General features: G+C 46.8%; 1 protein-coding gene across 12 annotated transcripts in view; it reads right to left on the reverse strand.

Moving 5' to 3' along the window:
• The window catches only part of PKNOX2 (PBX/knotted 1 homeobox 2), a 269249-nt gene that overhangs the window by 177750 nt on the left and 69064 nt on the right, over positions 1-22435 (reverse strand). For 6 of the 12 annotated variants that reach the window (XM_077112537.1, XM_077112544.1, XM_077112530.1 and 3 more), the window contains exon 2: positions 17108-17180. The exons of 1 other annotated variant lie outside the window; for it this stretch is intronic. The gene's annotated coding sequence lies outside the window, so the exon portion shown is untranslated. The remainder of the gene's footprint in view (positions 1-17107; positions 17181-22435) is intronic. 5 more of the 12 variants (XM_077112542.1, XM_077112533.1, XM_077112538.1 and 2 more) reach the window with 1 other exon arrangement.

Below are 22435 nucleotides of genomic sequence, written 5' to 3' on the forward strand. Positions count from 1 at the left end.
CCTCCTTCCTTACTCTGAGGGGGAAGCTGGGAAGTCCTGGTACTTGCTTACTTTACCTCCCTGTGCCTCAGTTTCCTCCTCTGTGTAATAGGGACAATAATAATGCCTATAAGATGGCATTGTGGTGAGGACTGAATGAGAAACTACATGTAAGTGCTTAAAGGAGGGCTTGGGGCACAATAGCCCTTGTTAAATGTAAGAAATTAATACTTTTTTAAAAAAAACACTATTACAACCTTTATTGCTAACCCAAGGAAGATTCCAGGGACCCTTCAAAAATGCCTCAAAGCCACAAAGACTCTCCCAATTGTCCTCGATTCTCTGTATGATACAAATTTAAATTCTTTACTTGAAGCCTAAGCGATTAGGGAGGACTTTCCCACTTTTTCTTGACCAGGAAATGAAAAACCCTTTACAAGGCCATGAAGCCATTTGCCATGGGAGTTTCTTGAGCAATCTTCGAAGTCCTTGGTAGAGGTGGTATGGCCTGGGATGGAAGTCTGAGCCAAGAGCTAACCCGTTGAGCTCAGAGCACAGAGCATCTGGTGCTTTAAAGAACTCTACAACCGTCTAAGACCCCTTGAAGGAGCAAGCCAAAGCTCATGGGCAACTTACAGGTCCTGCTGGGGAAGGAACGGTGGGTCCTTCACTTTCACTAGGGACAGGAACCAAAGTGCCCAGCCCTGGCTGGGATCCGAGCCTGGTGGTCCCAACACCCTGGGGAAGCTACATGCAGCTCCTCTGAGTAGAGAGCCCCGTCTTAGTCTTCAGGATCCACACCCACACATTTGCCCAATTGCCTAAGCCAGAAATTGACATCTCACTCTTGACACCACCCTCTCTCCCACCAGTGCCCCCCTTTCCAATCTTGTCATTTCTCCATCCTTAACACCTCATAATTAATTCAGTTCTCTCATTCCAGAGACTACTTCCTTCAGGTGGACCACCATTATCTCTTGCAATAGCTGCCTAAATTATCTCCTTGCCTTTTCTTTTGCCTTTCTCCAATCCATTCTACATACTGAAGCAGGAATGATCTTTCCAAAACACAAATCTCACCTACTTATTGATGGAAAGCTCTAGTAAGGGTTGGGGGTGAGCGTACCACATAGAAAATGTGACCAACCCCACTAAAGGTGCACATGAGGGTAGTTGGGATGGGAAAGTTTATGTTGTATATTTGATTTCACGATAAAACAAGAAAGAGCAACAAAAGAGATAATGACAATTGAACACAATATGTGTTCCTGGACAGGATATAATCATTGAAGAGAAAAGGCTCAAAAGGACCTTATTGGGACATATGAAACAATTGGAGTAGGGACTATAAGCTTCATATAATGCTAAGTTTATTGAACTTGATAGCTGCATTTAAGGTGGTTACATAAGTGAATATCCTTGCTCTTTGGAAATGTGCATGGCACTATTAAATGCTCAAGAAGCATGATGTATACAACCTACTCTAGAATGTTCAGAAAGAAAGATAGCTAGGTAGATAGATAAATAGGCAGATAGGCACATAGATAAATAGAATAAGATAGATAGATAGAAAGATAGATAGATAGATAGATAGGTAGATAGATAGATAGATAGATAGATAGATAGATAGATAGATAGATAGAAAAAAGAGAAAGAAAGAAAAAGAAAGGAAGGAAGAGAGAGTGAGAGAAAGAGAGAAAGAGGGAAGGAAGGGAGGGAGGGAGGGAGGGAGGGAGGGAGGGAGGAAGGAAGGAAGGAAGGAAGGAAGGAAGGAAGGAAGGAAGGAAGGAAGGAAGGAAAAGGACTTCTCCTACTTTTTCTTGACCAGGAAATGAAAAACCCTTTACAATGGCAAATATGGCAATATGTTAAAATTGGTGGATCTCGGTATCTGGGAGGGGATGTATATTGGCGTTCTCTATACAGGGTTTGTATTATTTTTGCAACTGTCAAGTTTGACATTATTGCAAAACAAAAAGTTTAAAGAAAATAAAAATCAGGCCCAATCAGTCCCCTGCTTCAAACTCCTCTACAACCCACCTCAGCCCTCAAGGTCCTTTGCAGCCTGGCAGTCGAGGCCCTCTGTGAGCTCCTTCAAGATAATCCCTGTCCCACGCAGTGCTCCCGTCAGGAGGGAAATTTTGCAGTTGGCCTTACCTGCCAATCTCCCTCTCGCTACGGGGACTTCATCCGCGAGGCCCCCCTTACCAGGAACACTCCCACCCACTCCCTGGACACTTGGCTGACTCCTCAGCCGTCAAGCCTCAACCTCGACCGCATCCTTTAGGAGTCTTCCCTGATCCCATGAGATTTGATGAGGTACCTTGCTGGGGGCGCCCAGAGTGGCCAGTCCTTGCTCTGACTACAGCACTTATCACCTCCTGCCCCAAGGACCTGCCTACTTGTCATTTCCATTTCGTTAGACAAATAATGATTGCACAAATGAATGAAAGAACTGTGAATGAACAAATAAATGCATTAGCCTAGATGAACCGAAAAGGGCTTGCTTCATGCAAAATAACAGGAGACCATCAGCACAGCGGAAGCTGAGCGCCCAAGGTGGGAAGCAGAGATGCCAGACGAAGGTGTGAAGAAGCTCTGGGGCTGCTCCAGACAGGCACGGACAGGGGTGGGGAGCAGGGGAGGAGGCCTGGGGACTGGCAGAAAGGCAGGGCAGAGCATGAGAATATCCTTCTCAGTGGCCCCTTTCCATCCTGCTCCTGAGCCCGGCCCCCCATCTGTGTACATCTCAGCTACCTGAGAACAGTTTCATCGAGAAGGAGACTTCCACTCTATTTCATAAACTTTCTTTAAATTAAAATCAGGCAACACACACACATATACATATACCCCACGGACATCTTCGTCGCCGAAAAGTTGCTCCCTATAAAATAAAAGAAGCTGTTTAAATGTCTTCCTTCAAAGCTAGCCCCACAGAGCTAGAGCTGAGAATACATTAGCCTTTAATGAAGTGAGACTTTCATCTTCCAGGAGACACCTCATTTAGCGCAATTGTTTCAGAGCCATTACAGAAAGACAATTACAAGGAAGCGGGGAGAGTAATTGGAAATGCTGGCAGGAGCTGGGCGAAATGATAATAAATAAAAATATTCAACCTAATAAGCTTCCAGGAGGGGGTGGGATGAAGAAAATCAACATAATTAGAACTGAACCTTAGCAAGGAAAAACAGACAGCAGGGTGGCAAGTGCTCAACTTGTACAGGAGGAAAGAAGAAGGAACGCAGAGACGGTGATGATGTGGGGCTGCCAGCCCCCTCCGGAAGTTGCTGGAAGGCAGAAGGGGTACCCACAGCCCAGAGCCTGTCGGAGGCTATAGTGTGGGCTGTTCATGGTCCCGGAAACCTGCCGGCGGGGGCCAGGGGGTATTGGGGTGGGGCGAGGGGTCCTCCACGTGCTGAGAGGTAGGCAGAGGGAGGCTGCAGGTGGGGCAGGGTGGGGGTGTCCCGGCCACATTTCCCAGGGACCAAGTCTTGACTCTGCAGCAAGAGGCTTCAGCTTTCAGGGCCTCAGTTTACTCATTTTGAAATGGGGGCCATGAACTACAAGACCTGTCAAGTCCAACTCCAATGTTCCATTTGTCTTTCGTGAAGGCCTGCTCATCTCCCTCCTCTCATGAGCACTCCTTATTGGATAGGGGCCCTGGGGTTCCAACATTCCCACCGTGGGAACAGAGAAGTTAGGCTTAGTCCCTACTCAGCTTAAGCATCATTTATATAAAAATAATCTCTGACCCCAACACACTGACTGTACAGATGACTCTCTCATTCTGGGCCCTGCCATACCCAGCAGGGTCTTGCAGAGTTTCAGAACAGGATTGCATTAATTAATAGGGCCACGGCTTCCTGAAAGGCCTGGAGAACCAGAGTATTTGCAAAGGAAACCTGGGATCTCCTTCAGAACAACCCCTGTGGAGAGGGGACTGCTGATGGTGTCGAAGCTGGCATGTGGAATTCATTCTACTCTTTGTGAAATAGTTTTGAAAATTTACGTTACAAGAAATTTGTGTTTGTCTTCTATTTATTTGTCTGTCTTTGGAAAAAGGGATGTAAGTAACTTGAGGTCTGGGACCTAGGATTCGTCACCCAGGATCTGATTCCGAATGTGCTGGACAGTGAACATGTGACGGAGCCAGGAGACCAAGTGCATGTCTGAGAGCAGGCCGGTGGGGGGTAAATCAAAGTCGAATGTTAAAACCGTAGAACATGCTTGGATAGTCTCAACCAGGTCAATTCAATATAATCCAAGACTTATTGGCACTTATTATTTACTAAGTGCCTGCTATGCGCAGAGATTCACAGAGGAATCGGTTCCCCAGGTTCCTTTCCTTAAAGAATTTGCCATCTTGTGAAATTCAGGTGGTAGAATTTAGAACTGGGGTGGGGGTGGGGCCGTGGAGGACATGTGTCCAGAGGCACTAGTGTAGATATGTGGGAGTCTCATCTCATCGTCTGAGGACAAATGCCCCAAGTCCACGATCCCCAGACGTTTTTACAAGTCAGTACCAGTAAAAAAATAATTAACACACCTCAAGCTATACATGCATATGTACATAAATATTAAACATACTACTCTATCAATATATCATGTGTGTCCTATGGAACACATTCAAAAAGTAGGAATCTAAGCAGGATGAGATAAAAATACAAATAAAGTTGGAATATTTTCATCTCTTTTTCAATGGATTATCTTGCTTACTCTGTTTTTGAGACTACACGGGTAGAGTATCTGTATCCTGGGACCTGACAGGCCTGCCATGCAGAGGTAATTCCAGTCCGTTCAGTACACCAAGCAGAATTTAACACTTGTTTTTCTTTTGCTGGCCCTAGCATCTGGTTTCCAGTAACTGGTGACAAGCGTGCCTCCAGGTCCGTAGAGCCCTGGAACAAAGTCAAAGGGGAGAATGGAAGGAGAACCCAGGCACCTCCCTCTGAATCAAACTGGGAGTAGTCCTGTTCATTCATTCATTCATTCAGTCATTCAGCTAACACCAGCCATCCAGAATGTACCTGTGCCTGGGGGAGCAGGGGATGGAGAAGCAAATCATCCATGGCCCTTGTGCCAACACAGCTAAGTGACCCCAGAACACCTGGTCAGTGTCATGAGGTTCAGAGGGGAGAAATTTCTTTCCACCAATAGATGTAAGAAGACTTTGTGGAAGAGGAGGCATGGGAGCAAGTGAGGGTGGGTAGAGCTTGGCCATGGAGAGAGAGAAGAAAGACTTTTTGGGAAGAGGAAATGTCCTTGGCAAAGATACAGGGGCCACCAATTAAGGGGTTCATTCTTCTCTGTCTATCCTCAGCTCCATCTGGAGATCCCACATCCTGGGGGTCACCAGAATTGCTAATAAAAGAGACAGGGAAGGGTTCTCAAGCTGAACATCCTGGAAACCAGAGCGAGGCCTGCTCTGACAGCCTCCCTTCAAGCCCGCCAGGAGTGAAGGAGGCTGCTGAAGTTGTCCAACAAAACAAGCATTGATTGAGTGCCCAAGGCTAATGGGAGAGGAAGGCGTTCTCATAACCGGGCATTCTCTCTGCTAATACTGAACTGACCATGATCTGGCCTAGTGAGGGCCCATTCTAGTTCTAGAATTCTGCACTTTTGGGCTCTTTTATACCCTTGGAGAGCTGGAGAGCTCAGGCCTCTCTAGTAAATACCTAATTGAAATACAGTGTGATAAACGGTCACAGAAGAGTGCCCAACGTACCCTGGCAACTGAAGGAAGAGCACAGATTACTCAGCACCGGGAAACAGAGTTCACAGCAGGTAAACAAGGGAGTGGAGGGCATTCTGGGCAGAGAGCCTCATGCATAGAAGCAGAGCCACACAAAAGAGCACAGAAGCCCAAAACTGGTGAAGAAGCTGGTGAAGGTCTTGGGATCCCACAAATCCACAGAAAATGGGAACTGTGCAGCCCCGGGAGGAGACAGAGGCCCTGGGTGGGGTGGGGGGACAAGTCCTGCTCTCAGGCTGGCGGCATCTCCAGGACCCCATGTGCCCAGTGCCAGGTATGACACACAGTAGGTGCTTAATAAATGTGTGCTGATTGTAGATGGTCATTTCTAGGGTGTCAGGGCTGGGATAAGCAATTCATTCTTATAAAGCCCCAGGCGGCGCCACCTGCTGAGGTGCATTTATTAAAGTCTTTTGATGAGGGAGGAAGGGAAGAGGGAAGGAAAAGGAGATAAGGCTGAAACAGAGGCTGCCCCACCTCACCTCCTCAGCTGCCCCCCACCACCACCACCCTCTATCTCCCGGATCAAAGTACATGGGGTCTCCAAGCAAGGGGTGGGCAGGGACCATGGAATAGAAAGGAAAAAAACTCAGAACAGCAAAGCACTGAGTGCCTTCACGGGGTCCAGTATGCCTATCATTTCCTTTAATTTTCCTAGCAATCCCATGAGATGAGATTATTATGACTTTTTTAACAGCTGGGGAAACTAAAGAAGGCATAGCAACATGTCATCAGAGGGAGGAGGTGGGAGGGCAGGCTTTGAACTCAGAGCCTTCCTTCCATCTCCTTCAAACAATGCAGCAGCAGCTTGGGGACCACAGGGCACGCCAAGGACACGGAGGGAGGTGGAGATGGTGGGACCCTTCCAGGTCCTAGTGCCCTCCAGCTCCGCAGGCTCTGCTGGCCCTTGGATATCCCTAAGTGAAGCCTCAGGGCTTAGTGAGGACCTTCCTCCTGGGATCTGGGGGCCCAGGGCCCAAGCTGGAGATGAGGGACCCCAGAGGGACCCAGAAGTTCTCTGGTAAGGGCAGTTCAGAGGGATCCTGAGTGGATGAGGTCCACAGCAGCGGCAACCCCCTCCCCGCCCTGGGTGCCCGCTCCCTTGTTTTACGTTTGGCACGCAGAAAGGCAGTGATCACCCCCACAAAACCACTAGGGCCCTCCCAAGCCCTCATAACACTCCCTGCCCAGGATCTGGGAGCTCTGGGTTCCAGTCAGCCTCTGCCACCAAATCCTTTCTGATCTTAGGCAAGTCTTTGCCTCCCTTGAGCCTTAGTTTCCCCCTCAGTACTACAATGAATCCAGGGGCCTCTAAGTTCCCTTCAGCAGCCCGTGAGCCTCTTGCTCACTTCCCAGATGTCCCCTTTTCCTTTTTCTCCCTGACTTATCCCACAAAAGCCGGGGTTCCCTTCCCTCTGGGGAGCCATCTGCAGGCTATGCGTTGTACCTGCAGACCCCCCAGGAATCCCAGGCTGAGCCCTTCCAACAGACAGGCTAGAAGGAGGGCTTCGTTGAACAGCCAGCCAGCGGGTGCTGGGCAGAGCACTTGGGGAGGTGGCAAGGTCCCTGACTCAAAGCCAATCCCAGCTGCTTTCTTTTGGATGATGCCCAAGGTCAGCGGAAAGCACACAGGCTTTGGAGTCCTGCAGACCCGAGTTCAAATCCCTCCTGCTCCACTTCCTAGCTGGCAGCATGAGCACTGTGCTGGACCTTTCTGAACCTTGGCTCCCTCTGCTTCATTGCATTGTTAGAGAACCTCCTACTAGCACACTAGAGAACAAGGGGGAGCAGATTAGTATGCCGGACTAGCACTAGTCGGACTCCTAAGGTACTTGACAGTGGAGGGGATCACCCAGGCTCAACCAGTCCCTAAGGCTGAACAGTTTCAAGATGACAAGAATCCCACCTTTCAGCAGGAAAGGGCTCCCCCAGGGAGAGACCCCAGATGGGTCACTTGAATGTGATACTCTTTGTTGTTGTTAATTGGGTTAAAAGTTATAAAACAACAGCAGTGAACTCCTCCTGCCTCTGCAGTACTTGGCCCCAGATGGGGAACAGAGACATTCATTAACTCACCTCCCCCTTGGATGGGGTGGTCCTGAGCCCTGACTGCCCCCAGCTGGATCTCCTGCCCTAGTCAATGGTCCCACCCCAAGATGGATCTGCCTGTGGACAGCCCCCTGGGCGCCCCTCCCTCCCACACACACCCACTCCAACCCAGCCTAATTTGGTCCTAAGTATTCCTAAGGCGCCTTCCAATTTCCCGCTGTAATAAATGGCACAGAATGCAAATGGAGGTGGATGTGGGACACAGATGTTTGCACTAATTTAATTGAGGGAACACCTTGGATTAAACACTTTGCAAAACACTCACAAATAGGTTCAGTGCATTCGATAATGAAAAGCCTCCCAGCCCCCTGGCATTTTGCTGAAGCTGCCTGTGGCTCTGGGAGAATTGCTGGAGGTGGGGAGGGGATGGGGGAGAGGACCCAGAGCAGGCAGGGGACAAGGTGTCTCCGAATCCAGACAAATGAGTAAGCCATGTCCCAGGGAGGATTTCCAGCAGACTCTCTGCCAGCTGGGACCCACCCAGCCAAGCAATAGAATCTGGATGGGGAGTGGAGCAGGCGGGCAGCGCTGCCTCCCCAGGTGGGTACCTGCTCAGGTGTAGGAGTCAGCAAAAGGCAGGTGCCTCCCCATAACTCCAATCTGGAGGCCTCACTGCCCACCTGGCTAAGGGCCAGTCACCCATGTAGATGGGATTGGGGCCCTTGGGCACAGACATCCCAAGGAAGGTCAACCTATCTGACCTTTTGGCATGGGAATGAGTAGGAAACATCTCAGAAATTTGAGGTTCATTTGCAAGGTAGTACTAACTTTGTTGAAGCTTCTTTCCCATATTCTCCCCTCTGCAGCTTGAGGTCCTCTGGAAGCTCAAATCTTGTGCATCTACCATGCCCCAATTCTTCCCTTCATCTCTCATCCATCCATTCTTCCACTAGGCTCTGGGACTACAGAGATGAGTGAAGTCCAGAACCTGTGCTAGAGGTACACTGTGAAGGAGGAAGACATTAATTGTCACAGGTATGATGTGAGAAATGCCCTTGTAGAGGGATACTTGGTAACCTGGAAGCTGGACAGAGCACAACACTTGGCATAGCAGGGTCAAAAGACCAGTAGAGAAAAAGGGAAAGGTATTTGTGGCAGAGGGAACAACATATGCACAGAGAATGAGGCATGGAGGTCTAAGGAAATTGCAGAAATGCAAGAGAGACCATTTATTACATGAGCCCACATGGGGCACAGGTGGCGCAAGTGAAGCGGACCACTTTCACACCTCCTGCCACCCCAGTAACAGTCCCCAGTGCCAGGGGAAGGGGAGAGGGCAGAGGCTTCTGGGCTGAAGCTTTAGCCTCTGAAAGTTTCCATCATGGGCAAATCTGGAGTCAGTTCCTGTAATGATTGTTCTGTAAGTCTCAGAGTTCAAATCAAGCCTAGATGATTTTATATCCCTGAAAAAAAAATCCTTAATTTTCAAACACTATGATCATTTCAAGTATAATAACCATTATAATAATAACCTCTTATACTTGTACAGTGCTTTATAGTTTATAAAACACTTTCACGTAGCTCTACTAATCCTCCACCAACAACCCTTTGAGAAAGATAGAAGAGGTAGTATTATCATTCTTGCTGTCTGGTTGAGAAAATGAAATCTCAAGGTCGTAGCTAAATAAATAGCAGAACTGGGGCTCAAACCCAAGTCTACCTGATGTGGAGGTGCATGCTTATTCCATCGCTCACTAGTGCATTCTCAGAGTTCTGGCTGAGCACCTGCTATGCTCGTGGAAACACCGTAGGCTCAGAGCAGAGCATGGTGGGGAGAGATTAAAAGCTGAGCTAAAGAAACAAAACCCTGGCAGGTGCCTGGACCACAGGGAAAACACCAGGGCAGAAAGCAGAGCACCTGAACCTCAGAAACTAAGACAAACACAAAGCACTCTCTCTACGAACTGCCTCATTCTCTCATGCACACACACACACCACAGCTTACACACACACATGTGCACACATGCACACACATGAAGATCTGAGCCATTCCTCCCTGGCTGCTCTCCTCCCCAGCAGAGTGCAGACTCCTCCAGCATGACATCCACCATTGGCTGAGCAGCAGTCCTGAACCGCTAGTCACCTTGGAGGTCAACCCCGGGGGGCTTGGGCTCACCCCAGCCCCAGCACCCATAGACAGATGCACACACACAAGAGTGCAAAGCACACAGGCATTCCAACCCACACATGATGCCTGGTGTCGTGGGAAGGGAGGCTGGGATGTACCACCTGGGCAGCTTGGGTTCTAGTTGGGATGGACAGACTGATGGTGGATGGGATGAGGAAGGGGACTGGGAAGCAAAAAGAACATTCTCCTAGGACCCAGTTACAGGCAGACATTGTCTTGTCCATTGACGAGGACAGACGAGCCTCAGTTCCCTCTGCAAAAATATTGCCCACCTCATATGAGAACGTGTGATATGGGACTAGGACCCAACCTTGCGCAGGACTTCACATGCAAAAAGGGATCCACAAATGTTAAGAGCCTTTTGGCCCATGAAACAAAGGTAATGGATGAGCAGGGAATGCTGGAGAGGCTCAACAGAATCCGTTCCACTGGTTCCCCACCACCACCATCATCAATCCCAGAGTTTGGAGGCTCACTGAAGAGTGTCTGTCCATCACTGCCCCTCTTCCTATGGTTCATTCATCCTTTCCTTTAACCAGCCTTGTAGGGTGCCTGTTATGGCCAGGCATGATTCCACGGGCTGGGATTAAAAGAAGACTAAGATTCAGTCCTGCACTTGGATGGATGGACAAATAACCAAGTTTGAGGTTCTATGATGATAGGACAGAGAAGGAGTGCAGCAGTGTCGGGGGTTGCAGATGGGTAGGGAAGAACTGTACGGAGGCAGCTACAGAGGAGATAGGTGAGCCAGGGATTCTACATGCTGGGGATATCCCAGACAGAGGGAACAGAACAAGCAAAGGCCCTGAGGTACAAAGGTATATTTGGGTGAAGGGAAGGAATAGAGCAATCCAATATTTTGGAGTATCAGGTGTACTGGTGAGTGTCTGAATGTCCGTATGTGACCAGGAGGAGGGAGACGCAAGGGATGGTGGGAGATGAAACAGGAAAAGTAGGCCAGGGTAGAACCACGAAGCCCATGGTCAGCCAGGCCAGGGAAGCTGATCTTTAGCCTGTAGACAGTAGGGAGCTATGGTGGGTGGTTGAGCAGGGCAGTGACTTGGAACTGATACTAACAACGGCCTCCCGCAGTTTCCAGCTATTGCCAGGCACAGTGCTAGGTCCTTCCATATGTGAGACATCCTTGAATGACTGATGATAAATGCATTTGACTGAGTATTCTCCAATTCATGCAGTTGTCCATGGAGAAACAGCCAATTTTGGAGTCATGTTTCTTCTCTGCTGGACTAACTCCCAGGCAAAGGGTAGGGGGCCAGCCCCCACCCTCCTTGCCCACCCTTCCAACCAGAGCTGCTGAGTGCAGGGCTGGGAACCCTCCAATGCCTCTATCTCCTCGAGGTCCTCATGATTCTCTCTCTGGAGAGCTGGGAAGAACTTGAGAATGGCTAAGGGTGAAAGTAACAGGAGCTACCGGGAAAGGGAAAAAGGGATTTCCCTTTGGGTTGGACAAAGATTTACGATTGTCTGCATTTCCAGAGGCCAGCGAACAAGGGGAGAGGCAGGGGGCATTGGGACAGCTACCTTGCAGTTTCCAAATCCTGCTCAAAGCCTCTCCAGCCCTCCTCACAGCAGGGAAGCTTCTCCCTCCCCTTCTTTCTCCTCTCTCCACCCTCCCTCTCTTCCCTCCTTCCTAGCTCCTCTCCAGAAAGGTTTATGGGGAAGACTCCAAATAGCCCCCTCTCCTGCAGGCATAGTCACACCAACTGAAAGGAGATTTAATTAGCAAAATCTCGTTAGGCAAACGAAATTATCCGTAAGACAATACTGCTCTGGACAGGGGGTACAATTAAACAAAGCCATTAATTGAGAGAGTGGCTTTGGCAGCTCCCTGGATGCATGAATCTCTGGGCAGGCTCCACTTGCCTCCTTGGGCCAGCTGAACAGAGCCTTTCCCTAGTCCCAGCCCCCTGCTGGCCCCAGCCCTCCGTACTTCACATCCGCTTTAGCACAGCCCCTCCAGTTGGGGCCGCAGACCTGGCATCTCATCAGCGGCCTCTCTGCCGCCAGATCCTAGCTAAAGTGCCTTGATTGCATAATGTCTATTTGCATAATGTAAATGCAATCTCCTAGCTCAGGAGACAGGAATCACAGAACAGCCATTATTTTTTACCACTCCACAAAAATTCTACATTTAGAGAGCAGATTTGCCGCTCAGAAAGCCGTATAAATCTGAATCCGCCAGAAACACCATTAAATCACCCCAATTAAGCCGGACCAACGAAGAGCCCCTCTCACTGCTTTCTGCACACTCAAGGAGTCCCAGCCCAGATGGAGGCCACAAAAAAAAAACGGAGGCTGTGGCAGCGAGGCTGGGAGTGGGAGCAGGAGCTGGAGAAGGGGCAGGAAAGTCTGTCTTGAACACAAACCCCAAACACGGGCTCCCATCAAGATCTGAGAGCGCAAGGAACTTGACTGAGTTTTCTCTAGGCTCCTGGCCTGACTTCTTTGGGGCACATGGTCTGATTGTTTATAGACTTTTACTTTGTGGAGTGGTAGGGAATGTGAGGGAGAAGCCTGCAAAGCTAGTGGGGAGAGCCAAGGTGTTTGAGCTGAGGTATTTCAAGAGGGGTGGGGGGAGTGGAGTTGAAATATTCCATCCCTTTAGCAGTTCTTCAGTAACCTTTTCTCTCTTCCCCCAAGTCCCCTCCAGCTAAGTGAAAGAAAAAACTAGGACAAATCCTGTTCAGACTGGGCTAGGCTGGACTGGAATCTGAGCTCCCTCTAAGAGCTGTTTTCTAGGACTCACTGCAGAGAGAGGTGAGTCATAAGGCTCCGGAAAAGGGATTTTCCCTCTGACAGCCACCCCCCCCCCCCCCCCCCCCCCCGTATCACTTTCTCCACAGCAGTACACTGGGTTACTCTTTTGCCTCTTTATTGCCCATTCAATATTCATTTGTCAAAGGGCAAGATGCTAATGTGTATTATTGAAATGTCAATAGTTTATGAGTGAATTTTTATGGAGGGTACAGTTAAAGGAGCGATTCTTGATCATCTCTATAAGGAGTAATAGAAAGGAACAGTTGTTTTCTTCTGTCCTTCCTTCCTTCCTTCTTCCTACTTTCCTTCCTTCCCTCCCTCCCTCCTTTCTCCTGTCTTTCTTTTTCTTGCCTTCCTTTCTTCTTTGTCTTCCTTTCTTCCTTTCCCTCTTTCTTATCTTCCTCTCTTCCTTTTTCCCTTTCTCTCTTTCTTTCTTCACAACTCCATTTTTCAGTTATTTGCTAGGTGAATGAATGACCGAAGAATACTGAGTACCTATTATGTGCCTTCATCTACTGGATTTAATTTAGTTCCTATAGCAATTGGAGAAGTGTATACAATCCCATTTCCATTCTAGAGATAAGGAATCTGAAGACCAAAGAGGTACATAACTTCTCTAGGATCACAAAGGTGGTAAGTCTCCTGGGCTGGGATTCAAGTCCCCAAGTCCAAGCCTTGAGAATACAAATGATTTTTCTGTTTTTATCTGCTTCCTTCACCTGCCCAAATGTAACAGTTTCCTGACCTAAGTTTCACATAAGGGAAAAGTAGAGAGCAGGAAATCATCCCATACTTTCCTAGAGACCCACCAATTGAAGCAGGTGCCCAGAAGCCTCCCAGAATCCTTTCTGCATATTCAGAATCATAGAATTGAAAGTGACATTGGCTGCAATCTCATCAGATATTCCCACCTTACCAGAGAGTCAACTGAGGTTCGTGGAATCCTGATTTTGAACTCAAACTCTGTTACTTACTCTTATTCTCTGAGTCTCCTCTCCTTCTCTGTAATACATTGATAATAACACTGTCTAGTAATCAATGTAAGGGTTCAATGAGAAAATGTCAAGTGCTCAGCAAGGAGTCCATCATATAGTAAGTGCTCAGGAAAAACTGATTACTGTTATTATTAATATTGATATTAAGCTGACTTGTGGAAGAACCCAAGACTCCCTCTAAACCCCAGCACCTTTTCATCAAAACGAAGTTACTTTAAGCCTCTCTTTTCTGTCCCTTCCCTTTCAACATTAGCTATCCTCAGATCTCAGCCTTTCGGGGAAAGAGCTGGTTGTGCTTCTACTCTTTGGTTGCTTGGGTTTTGTTTCTGTCCCCTTAATCACAACACGGCATCCAGGGCTCTACATTCTCTTCCAAAATTTAGCTGCATCTGGGTCTGGAAAATGGAGGAAGGAAGGGAGCCTGGTTCTTTAAGGGTACAAGGTCCCCCAGGTTATAGTACAAGGAAGAAGGAAAGGGCAGAGAGACAAGCAAAGGAGAAAGAGTTGCCCAGACTTTCCTAGTCCCTAGCACATACCCTTTTTAGCCTCTTAATTCCCGACCTTTGACTGAAGCCTACTGCAGCTTGGAAGGCTGTGGAGAGGGGGCCATGGAGAGGTGCTGTAGGAAGCCCTGAATGCAAATTTAGGGCTCAGAGTGTGTGGAGTCCTTGGTCACAGGTGCAAGTCCCTCTCCAGACCTGGCCCCTGCTGTGGTCAGGACCTACTCCTGCTGAGCTGGACTATGAAGTAGAGGTACCTACCAACTGCAGGACCTTCTAGAACCAGCCCAGAACCCTGGAATGTCCTAGAGGAAGACTGGCTTGGCCTCTGTGGGATGCTTTAAACTCAGACATTTCATGAGTTGAATGGACAATTTGCTTTTTCTAAGATGGGTGTTTCGTTAGTCTGTCTTTCTGGGGGAAACAGATCACCTTCCAAGAGGGTCCATTTCATCCTTTCTGGAAAATAGATCAGGCTGCACATGCCTGGCCACTAGTAGATAAATGACGAACACTGATTGTGGTAGATTGTATACTCCAATGATGGTTGCAACAATATTTGCAAGGATATCCTATCCTTCCATGCTCTTCTTTCTATGTGATGTTGATGCTTTTTCATGGAGATGTTGGGATTAGCGGGCAGCTCTACATTCACCCCTCTTAATCCTAGGTGGACCTTTGCATTGCTTCAATCAAGAGAACATTTGGATGATGATCATGCATCTATGTGATGATGTTAAGAATTACTGATTGCACACGTAGAATGGAATGATTTCTAAATGTTGTGTTAATCTCTTTTTTTCTTTAATTAATAAAAAAAAAAAAAAAGAGAGAGAACATTTGGCTTCTGAGGGTAGAGCTTAGAGGGCCGTACAGCTTCCACCTGGCTCTTACTCTCTCTTGGGATGCTCAACCTTGGAGTCCAGCCGCCATATCTTGAAGAAACCTGGGCTACATGTTTGTGGCCACATGCAGACCTTCTAGCTGACTGCCCTGGCTGGTGGATTTACAAACACATCTTTAGGTGATTCCAGCACCCAGCTTTTGAATTGCCCCAGCTGAGCTCTCAGACATCATGGAGCAGAGAAGAGCTGTCCCCACCGTGCCCTGTCAGAACTCCTGACTCACGGAATAAATGAACCTAATAGATGTGATTGTTGTTTCCCGTCACTGAGCTTTAGGGTGGTTCACTGTCCAGCCGCAGGAACCGGAAGACTGCTGGAATTAAACTGGAAGGTTCGCTGTTTCCCTCTCAAATCCAGGCCTCACTGGTCTTCTCTCCCAGACTTCAGGCTCTCAGCTTATTCCCTCCTCAACTGGTCCCAGACCCTCTGAGCCTGCCGCTCCTCCTCCTCCACCTCTTCTTCCTCCATCCCAAAACGTGGAATCCTCAAACCACTCCCCGAACCTTCCCATTTCAGAGCCCGGGAAACTGAAGGAAGCTGCTCTCAGGAGTCCTCACGGCAGGTCTGAGAGTGCGTCCCATGAGGGCGCTTTCCCTGGGAAAGTTGTCCTCAAGATGAGGTGCCCAGCCGCCTCCAAGGACAGGCAGGGAGTCTGCAGACCTACTTCCCCAGCCCTCTCCTCTCTCAGGCAGGTTCACGCTCGGCTTGCTCCTTACTACTTGACCTGACTTATGAGGTCCCTCTAACCTCCGGTGCGAGGAGACATCGATTCCTACAAAGGTCATTATCTTTCCACTCCGCCTCTCCCCTGCCCACCCCCCACCTCCTCAGGAGGCTTTCCTGGAACAGGAGAGTGCACCCTTCCCCTCCCCGTCAGTCAGATCCGACCACTTCCAAACCCAGGCTGCAGAGGAGGCGCCCTGGGAGCCCAGGCCTGTCCATCCTCGCGGCGGCCACTGCGGAGTGGCAGGCCATTAGGCAGGAGGCCGGCGCCCAGCTCACTCACGGGGCAGCCACGGGCAGGATGTTGGATGAGCACGGGGCAGCCATTCTTATGATTTATTCAAATACTCATTACGGTCAATCTATTTTTACACGGAGGTGAAGATGTGTGCTGATAATGGTTAATCATTTGTAATTCCACGGACGGGTTGGAAGCCAATGTACGATCAAAGCTGCAGCGGCCGCCCGGCCTCCAGGACCCCCAGAAGCGGGGGGGGGGGGGGGGGGAAGGCCGCGCCGGGCCAGGCCAAGGCAGCCACGGGACTAACGTCTGCCAAGCAGTGACCAGGCTGAGGCTACCGTGGGAATCCCAGACCTGACCCTCCAGGAGTCCACAGCCTTGCTGGAGAGGGAATAGTCAATCAGGTCTGGGGCAGCTCGTGAGAGAAACCGCCAAGAAGCCTGGACTGCAGCTGGGTCCCATATATTGGCATATTTTTGCCAGGTGTAGGCACTGTTACGAGTAAATAAGCACAGGTGTGAGATGGAGCAATTACCGTGCTGGTGGGAGGAATTTCATTTTGCCTCCCTCCCACCTACCCAGAAATAACCAAATGTAAGAGTGAGCATGAGCTATGAACTTGGCCTGGTTAGGGGACTGGCGTTGCCACTCCCTCCTCTCACTGCCTCTCCAGCTTAGCCTCATGGTTGATAATGGCTGGGCTGGCATTGGCCTTGCAAACTCCAGAGCTTCCCTCTCCAGCACTCAGGACACATGTAACACATCTAGTCCACCTTGATCAATAAAGTCTAATTAAATAGGATGTCATTTTACGGGGCTTCTTTGTCACATTGAGACATAATCTAATTAGAGTTCCACTGTATTTTATGTTCTGTCTAGCTCATTGTTGAGTGTTTCTCTCACACAGTGCATGCCTGCTAAAGATCAGGTTCAGGGCTGGTCTTTAACCTGTAACCTTATTGAGTTGGTGTGGAAAATGTCAATCAAAGTTACTTACAGTTCACAGCCCCTTTTCTGGTGAGTGGCATGGAGGACGGAAAGGCTTAGAGTCCAGCTCCAGACTTCACCTGCTGATAAAAGAAAGCATCTTTATAGACTGTGCATGGTTCTGCTGAGAGTGAGAGTGGGGTGGGGATGGGGGCAAACCCAGAGGCGGGTCTAGCTCAGGATCAAAGCCAGGACTGGGGCAGCCCCAGGCCTGCAGTGCTGGGTGGGAAGTTTTCCCAAGTAAGCAGGACAGAGAAAAAGGATCTGTCTCTTCTTTACTCACTTGATGCCTCTATTTCTTATGAATTTCACCCCTTTCTCTAAAGGAACCTTAAAGATTTAAAAAAAGGCTTATAGCTATTGAATGTCCTGAGCCGACTAAGGCAATAACCATTTACTTACTGGTGTCTCCTATGCGGTGGAAGACACCATGCAAAGGGACAGAACCGAGGAGCCCTGGGAAAGCTGCCCAACTATATGAGAAATTCTGAAACAAACAAATGAACAAACACAACTGATTCTATTGCTTATGGCAGGGTTGTTGAAAGTATTGATGCTAGAGAAAACTTTCCAGTAAAGTTGAAGGAAGAGTCTGGTTAGGCTAAAAGGAAAATGCACAGGGAGAAAAATGATGATGGTAAAAGTAGAAAGATTTTTAAAAATTTAAAACCAGATTGCTTTTAATTCTCTTTCGGGGATAAAGGCAATAAAAGGAAAAAATGGCAGCACATGTTTATCAAATGTCTATTCTGTGGCCTACACTGTGCTAGATGCAGTGGGAATAAAATGCTTGGGTCCTGTTATACAGGTGCTGTCATTGGGAAAATAAGATTACCCACATGAAACAGTATCAGATGGGACAAGACTATGTATAAAATAATACTAAACTGTAATTTCTCTAGAGAGAAATGGAGTTAGCGAGAGTTGAAGGGGTCAAGGAAGTTTCCAGGGGGAGGTAGAACTTGAATGGAACCTTGGAATATTGTACAGGCAAGACTTAGCCTGATGGAAGGAAGAAAGAGGGCATTCCAAGAAAGGGGAGCAAGAGCATGAGTGAGGAAGAGAACAGCATTGAATATCCTTGGACAATGCAGAGATTGGTCTGCCTGAGAACGAGCTCAGAACAGGGATAATGCTGAGTTGGCTGAATGGGCCAGAGCCTTCTGGTCTTTAACAGTCAGGCGAGAAAGGTTAGACTTGGGCTGTGAGCTCAGAGGACCATCAGAAGATCCTCAACAAGGAAATGGTATGATGGAAGAGCTCTCCTTAGGACAGAGAGGTTTCTTGGAAGAAGTGGAATTGCAGTTAGAAGACCAGGCATGGGGTATAATGAGATGCTTCTGAAAAAGAAATCTCCCTCCTGTTCATGAAGCTGTCCACCTGGCTGAAGCTTTCCTCTGGGGCAGTCTTCTAACATCTGTATGACCAAGGTTGGGAGCTCATGGGAACCTGCAAGTTCTTGAGGACAAGGACTGCATCTTATGGAGTGTTATATGCCTAGAACCTAGTGTAGTACCCAGAGCATAGTGGAATCTCAGGAAATGTCTGCTGAAAAGTTGAACAGTGGAGCCTCTTCGTTACAACTAGAATCCACAGCCAGAACTTCAGATCCAGAACCTGACTGGCACTGGGCTCCAATGTGTGTTCTTTTAAACTATTTACACATTGACATTGAGCACTACATGAACTTCATACAAGAAGTCCCTAGATTAGATTACTTGAAGCTGCTCTATCTAAGCTCTCTGGGAGCCATCCACCTAGATATCAGCAACTTGGAAGAAGATTTGGCAAGCCTGCTCATCCTATTTGCACATGATGCAAAGCTGGGAAGGAGGGATGCTATGCAAGAGAGGCTGATTCAAGATGGTTGCCAAGTTTTGAACCACTGGGGAGGATCGGCCAAAACTAAAAATTCAACTTTTTTCCCTCTATCCATTTTAATTTCCTGCACAATAATATCATGACAACCATCACTGAAATGATTTTGAAAATAGGGAAATATTGCCCACAGTCTCCTCATACCATCTAATTATTAAAGTCCATGTCCACATGCAAATCCATTTTTTTAACAGAATTGTAGGAAAAAACTTGACAAGAAGATACTGGCCAATTCCTGCTCTTACTTTCAAAAATCCATTGTAAAAACATGTGATCAGGTTATCTGGTTTAATGGTGGCTAATTAAAAATTGAAAGAAAAAAAAGAACCTGGGTTATTTGAGTTAAATGTAAGCTCAGTAGGATTTCATGGTATGATATTGCTGCCAAAAACCACTAAATGTGATCTCAGGCTGTATTAATAGCCATACAGTGTCTGATTAAGGGATGAATGAGCCCTTCCCCTTTGGACTTATCTGTCCATATTAGTTTTATATGCAGTGCTGGCTTCATATTTTAAGAACTTTGACAGTGATGAGTAGAAGATAATGGTGAGAGAAGATATGGAGTGGTTAAAGTGTAGGCTAAAAGTCTAATGGTGAAAAATGTAGGCTCTGAAAGTACTTTGAGGGAAGGGAGGAAAAATGTGGAACTATTAAACTTTCCCACCTGGGGAATTCCTGATATTCTCTCAAGCATTAGGACTCCCAATTTAATGAGCCAAGCCCTCGATCTTGAGGCTTGCCCTCATGAAACTTATACATGTAATGGCAAAGCTAAGCCTAATTGTACGTATGCCAAAGAGTCACCTCCGCAGAACCACCTTTTTGTTCTGATGTGGCTCTCTCTCTCTAAGCCAAACTCTGCAAATAAACTCACTACCATCCCCTCTATGAAGGCATGACTCCCAGGGGTGTAAGTCTCCCTGGCAAAGTGGGACATGACTCCCAGGAATGAGTCTGGCCCTGGGATCAAGGATTGCAAATGCCTTCTTGATCAAAGGGGAAGAGAAGTGAAACAAAATTAAGTTTCAGTGGCTAAGAGATTTCAAATGGCGTTTAGAGGTCACTCTTGAGGTTACTCCTATGTAAGCTTCAGCCAGATATTGCAAATTGCCACAGTATGCCGAGTCCTAACCAACAGTATTCCTGAAAACCCTAAAGAATACTCTGGGCTCTATCTAAGACTCTAAAAAAGTTTTACCTATTACGTTGATTTTTTCAGAAACTGAAAGCCTCCAGATGGCTCCTATGCCAGATAAGCTCTGAAATCCAGAGGTACCAGGCTGTCCAAGAACATCAAGCAGTTTCATTCTTCTAGCCTGTGTTAATACCCCTTATCAGTATGAAGAAGTTAGAATGGTCACTGCCCAGAAACCCCTAAAGATTGAGAGAATGATCAAATGAGAGGAAGGAGTTGTAACTGAGAAGTTAGGATTTAACAAATGATTGTGATTTATGAAACATTATATTGATATTTCCTTTTAGTTTCTAGTGTATTAGAACAATCTGAAGGAAATACCTGAAACTGTTGAAGGGTAACCCAGTAGGCTTGATCTTGGATAATGATTGTATAACTATATAGTTTTTATCTTGTGACTGTACGATTGTAAAACCTTGTGACTGACAGTCCCTTTACTTAGTGTATGTGTAGATGAGTAATAAAACAAAGACATATATGAAAAAAATAATAATAATATTAGGTAGAGAATATAGGGAAAAAATACCCCTATGTATACTATGGACAATAGTTAATGATACTACTTTAACGAACTTTCATCAATTGAGCATATATGACTGTTGCTAAAAATAATAGTAGAATTATCAAAAAAGTGTTATCATCAATTGTAAGAAATTTTCCTCCCCAATGCAAGGATTGGTGGTAGGATAGTATTAATATAAATTTATATAAATGTAAATTTAGTTATACAAATATAAATAAGGAAATCCAGTATTTAATTGTTCTGTAAATCCACAACTTCTCTGATAAAAAATTTTTAATAAAAAAAAATTTAGGCTCTGAGGCAGTGCAGCGGTGGCTCAGTGGCAGAATTCTCACCTGCCATGCCAGAGATGCAGGTTTGATTCCTGCTGCCTGCCCATGCCAAAAAAAAGTACAAAAATGTAGGCTCTGGAATCAGACTGTACATGTTTGAATCCCAGCTCCACTTACTGATAGCTTTATGACTACAGGTAAGTTACATACCTCCATTTCTCACCTGAAAAGAGGGGGTAATAAAAGTCCTACCTCTGAGGATTACCATGAAGGCTGAATTAATAATATTTTTAAAAGGACTCAGAACAGTGCCTCACACAAAATAAACACTCCCTGAATGTTAGCTATGGTGGTTGTTATTTCCATCATTATTAGAAGGCTCTGAGGTGGAAGATTTGGTGGTAGAAAGTAGGGGTACATCTTCATTTATGCCCTTCTGAGAGTCCCACTGGTCCTCTTCTGACTGAAGCAGCACCTTAACTTTTTCACCTGTCAGTCCTCCAAATATGTAAAGAAACTGTCAAAGAAAGACTGTGTCGCTCTGGAGGGTAGGATCAAGATTAGTTGGTAGGTGTTACAGGAAGCCAATTTTCAGTTTGAAATATGGAGAAATCTTCTAGCAATGAGGACCATCCAAAAATGAATGAGTTAGGCTTCCTTAGACATAGTAAATACCCCAACACTGAAAGGAGATTTCTGCCCTGGGTGAGGAGCTGCTCTAGGACAGTAGCTCCCCAAATTTGGGTTTCATATATCAATAGATTGTTGAAGATATTGATAATGCTGACAAGGCTGACACTATATTTTGTTTTTTACCATCATTTCATAAAGTAATTCAACCCTGAAAAGTTGGGAAAACAAAAATTGTAAAATAAAGGGCTGGCCATCCTTTGAGTCAACTCAAAAGGGCATCATGAAAAGCATTCTCTCTCTGTTTCTGTTTCACTCTCAGTCTCTCCATCACTCCATTTTTCTATCTCTTGGTTTCTCTTTCTCTCTCTCTCTGACTCTCCCTCTGTTTCCTTCTCTATCTCTCTCTCTTCTCTTTGTGTATGTCTCACTCTTTCTCTTTACATGTATATAACTCTCTCTGTTTCTCTTTTTCTATTTCTCTGTATCTCTTTCTCTGTCCTCTATTTGTCTCTCTCTCTCTGTCTCGTTCTCTCTCACACACAAAATCTCTTGTAATGGTTAGGTTCTGGTATCAAATTGGCCAAGCGATGATGCTGTCTGGTCAAGCAAGTACTGGCCTGACCATTGCTGCAAGGATATTTTGTGGTTGGTTGATAAATTGGAAGGCTGGTATATTAAATCATCAGACCAGAAGGCTGGTATATTAAATCATCAGTCAGTTGATTGCATCTGTGGCTCATCACTTCTGCAATCTACTAAGGCTTGCCTCCCACTGAGATAATCCAATCAGTTTAAGGTTTTTTTAAGGAAGAAGACAGAATTTTTCACAGCTTC

The sequence above is a fragment of the Tamandua tetradactyla genome, chromosome 8, assembly GCF_023851605.1.
Source record: "Tamandua tetradactyla isolate mTamTet1 chromosome 8, mTamTet1.pri, whole genome shotgun sequence".
NCBI lineage: Eukaryota > Metazoa > Chordata > Mammalia > Pilosa > Myrmecophagidae > Tamandua > Tamandua tetradactyla.